The 4,501-nt window shown below is 36.0% G+C and overlaps 1 pseudogene; it reads left to right on the top strand.

Moving 5' to 3' along the window:
• Positions 1-210: 210 nt before the first annotated feature.
• Positions 211-1,340, top strand: LOC102842363 (annotated as a pseudogene).
• The last annotated feature ends 3,161 nt before the right edge of the window (positions 1,341-4,501 follow it).

Here is a 4,501-nt window from a genome sequence, read left to right as displayed (position 1 = left end):
ACTGTGATCCTGTGGGGTTCCCAGGGCTGTGAGTCAATGTGGAACCAGCAGTTAGTAGGTGGTGATCTGGCCTTTCATTTGACAGCCAGACACTTGGTGATTACACTACCAGTATGCAAAAAAAAAAAAAAAAAAAAGTAGGCAAAGAAGCACCAATCAAAAGGAAATATGAAAAAAGAATAAGAAATTATTCCTATCGATAATGGACAGATAATAGGGTAAAACTGCATTTGTGACACAAAGCAAATGTTAATGGATCCTGTTCTATGTGTGGATGGAACGCCTTGCACAAGACCTTTTTTCAGGAAAATGCAAGATCATAAAATTGCTTCTTAAAAAAGGAGCAAATAATGAATGGTAGGATGACTTTGGAATCACACCTTTATTTGTGGCTGCTCAATATGGCATACAGGAGCTCTGGTAGCGTAGTGATTATGAATTGGGCTGTGAAACACAAGATCAGCAGTTTGAAACTACCAGCTGTTCCATGGGAGAAAGATGAGGCTTTCTGCTCCAGTAAAGATTTACAACCTCAGAGACCCTGTACAGAATTGCTATGAGTCAGAACTGACTCCATGGCACATAACCACAGATGGCAAGCTGGAAAGTCTGACCTTACTTATTTCATCAGGTATAAATGCCAATTGTCAAGTCTTGGATAAAGCTACTTCATTGTTCATTGCTGCTCAGTAGAGCTACACAAAGTATGTGGGGCTTTTGCTCTCCTGCAGGGTAGATTCTGATGTTTATTGTAATGAGTACAATTGGCAGTTACCTATTCATGCAGCTGCACAGATGGACCATAAAAAATCTCAGAATTGCTAATACTATTTACTAGCCAGGCCTGTGACACTAGTCTAGGCAGAATGAACTCCGTTTACTCAGCAATGTCTGGAGGGTGTGAAGACTGCCTAGAAACACTTCTCCAGAATGGCTATAGTCCAGATGCCCAGATGTGTTTAATCTTTGCTTCAATTCCCCCATGTGTATGGCTTTCCAGAAAAAATATGAATTCCTTTTTTTTTTTTTGTGAATATTCTTTTGTAACGTGGAGCCCAGTTAATGAACTTCATTTGGCCTACTGTTTGAAGTATGAGAAGTATTCAGCATTTTGCTACTTTTTGAAGAAAGGTTGCCCATTGACATCATCGAGCTATATATCTGAATTTGTAAACTATGAAATTAAAGCACAAATAAAATATAAGGAATGATTGCAACATCTCATGCTTGCTGGATTTGATCCATTTAATCTGCTATGCCATTCTTGCCTCTCTTCCATCCTTGACCCACTTTTGTCATTTTTGTCATTTTGGCCAACTCTAAAACCAGAGCACCTATAATCTGATAGTTTTATCTGTCAGTTGTCACTTCCTAGAATGACTCACCATTATTTACTCTATGCAGTGGTTCTGAGGGTGAATGAGTTTCCAGAGTTGACAATTACTCATTAGAGAAGTCAATGAAGGCCCTTAACAAGACTCATTTCATACTCAGAGAACTACCAAAACAAAAGAACCACAAAGTACAAGTTCTTCATGATTTTATAGTCTCAGAAGATGATTGCTGTTTGTGTTTTTGGTTAGGTCTTGGGAAGCAATGGTTTAATATAAATGTTTACAAACTGGACTTCCCAATTTGTAAACAAATTTATAAGCACACTTATGTTACATATTGCAATATTATTGCCAGTAAGTTTTATGCTATAGTACTCATTAGCTTGGTCATTTTCTGCTTTATTCTGTTAATGAGCTCCGGATAAAATGTATAAAATTTCACCAACAGTGTACATAATTCTGAGGTTGAAACTCTGTATTGCAGTACTATTATTATTGTATTTGCAGAGGGGGTTGAATCTCTCTTATGTTTATAAGGGAATAAGTTGTTCTATACTGTCTTACATCATTTTCATCTCTTTAGTCACCTCTAAAGAATTGATATTCACTGGCTTTTAACAATGGAAATTATCAAGAAGTATATAAAGAAATTATTATTATGATTATTATTTTAATGAATAGGAAATCCAGTTGTTTTCGTGATCTTATTTTGGTTACTTTATACTTTCTTTGGGAAAGAAAGAGAGAAAGAAAGAAAGAGAAAGAGGAAGAGAGGCAGAAAGGAAGGAAGGAAGAAAGAGAGAAAGAAAGAAAGAAAGAAAGAAAGGAGAAAAGAAAAGACAAAAATACTCCATTTGTAATTTATAAGGCAGGAATGGATGTGCATGCCAAAGAAATTAGTTGTAAAAAAAAAAGGTCAGTATTGACATACAGATTGTCTTACTGTATTCATAATATTACTCACAGGAGACAATGATGGGCATTCCTATAATACCATCTTTAAAAAAAAACAGGTTTGTTTCCTGAAAATGTAGACCTAAAAATCTTAAATTTGTGAAGTCCTGTCTCATTGGCTTTATGATTCTTACTCTGAATCTAGAATCAAAAAGAACAAGGCACGGAATCAAGTGAGATGTGGTAACAGGCTGTGGGGATGAGCCTAGTGCGAAAAAATACAAAAGCATTGTTCTCATGATAGTAGAGTAGAATGAGAGTTAAAAAGAGGCAAGTTTACTTTCTTTTTGGGATCCTATGTCTTAAAATAGATGGGAATGGGCCACCCGGGTGCATCCATGATAGGCCTTGTCTGTTTAATAAGAGCATTCATGTACATGGGCCAAATAATGGGACACTGTTAAGATACAGAAAGATGCCTGAACTCTTATATTAGAGCCACAGTTGCTGCCAGTTGGGCAAAGATGGAGTCTGAACATGGATATACAGGCAAATACGTAAGGCTATCTATGCAAAACCAAGTGGAAATCCTGATAACTAAATTTTTTAAAAATCCCAAACTGTATGTCCCATGTGGTACATTTTTAACATCATAATCTATGTTTTTGTAAACATTCTCTAATTTGTAACTTAAGACCAGTTTTTATGGTAGATCCCAAAGTACATAGAATATTTAAATTTAAGGGTGAATATTTTCTTGTGTTTTATTCACATTCAAATATACAATAAACTCAACTATCGGGGGGGGGGGGGGTAAGGGAAAGAGAGAGATCTCAATAAACAAAACATGAGACATTTTGAGAATTAAGTAAGAGGGTAAGTCAAAAGTATTGCTATAAAGTCATGGTGATAGTGGTAATGTATAGGGTTTCCAAGGCTGTCAATCTTTACAGGAGCAGAAAACTTCATCATTATCCCACAAAGCAGCTTGTAAATTCAAACTGCAGAATTTGAGGTTTGCAGCAACTGGATTTGAAACTCACTGCCTTGTCAGGGGTCCTTCACAAAATCATAAAACCTTTATTAAACAAAACCATCAAAATGTGAAGCCATTATTTCTCAACATATACCCCATTTATGTCTACACAGCTCTCAAAGTACAGTTTCATCACTCTAATTCTTTACCAAAAAAATCCCAAACCCTTCAATTTACACCACTTCAAATGGCAGTTTTCACACACTTGAGGGATTCACATAATGTTCTTTAAGCTGTTTCTTGAGTCATAAAAGTTTGAAAAGCCAAAATCAGGGCTGTAGTGTGAATGGGTTAAGATTTCCCAATAAAATCCTTGAAAGACAACCATTGCTACCCTTGAAAAATGAGCAAGAGCTTTGCTCTGATGGAAAGAAACATTGTTCTATGCAATTTTCCTGGCTGTTTTCTTATCAATGCAGTTTTTAATTTTCTTAAAAACTCTTCTTGCATCCCTTGAGAAAGTAAGTTGGTGTGAAATCCCAATAAACAGTTTCTGTAACCTTCTGAGCTGACCTTTCTATTTTGAATTTAAATGTTCTAGCAAATACCCTAGGAAGCCATTATTTTGATTGGGCATTTTTTGTTAGCACACTAATGAGACTAAGGCAAGTGATTTACTGAAATAATTTGTAGTAATCCACACATCACAAAGACATATTTAAAACATTCTGTTTGGAGTAAACCCATGAATTTATGACCTGGAACCCTAGTAGGGATACTTTTTGACTTGCTCTTACATATGATATTTTCAGGGAATAACTCAATAATTGAATTTTATAAGCCACAGAACTTCAAGTTTGTAAAAAAAAACAAGTGCAATTTAAGCTCATTGAATATTAGTTGTATGTTTGTTACTCCAGTTATACCAAGATACATGTTGTTGCTGTTGTTAAGTGCTGTCAAGTCAATTTCGAACCATAACGACCCTGTACAGGGTTTCTGAGGCTGTACATCTTTAAAGGAGCAGACCGCCTCATCTTTCTTCCACAGAACCGCTGGTAGTTCGAACTGCTGACCTTGAGGTTCGCAGCCCGATTCATAACCATTACGCTACCAGAGCTCCTTACCAAAATATATAGGGGAGACAAATTTATAGCAAGAATAAATTTGGGACCTAAATGTGAATCCCAGAATTATAAAGGCCATCAATGAAAAAATAGGGACAAATGTGAGGGCACTAATTCAGGGAATACACAGACTACAAAACATTTTGAAAACCACACAGGCAAAAGTAGAC

This window comes from Chrysochloris asiatica, unplaced genomic scaffold (genome assembly GCF_000296735.1).
Source record: "Chrysochloris asiatica unplaced genomic scaffold, ChrAsi1.0 scaffold03558, whole genome shotgun sequence".
Classification (NCBI taxonomy): Eukaryota; Metazoa; Chordata; class Mammalia; order Afrosoricida; family Chrysochloridae; genus Chrysochloris; species Chrysochloris asiatica.
Note: the sequence above shows the minus strand (reverse complement) of the source record. Positions and strands in the feature narration are given on the sequence as shown.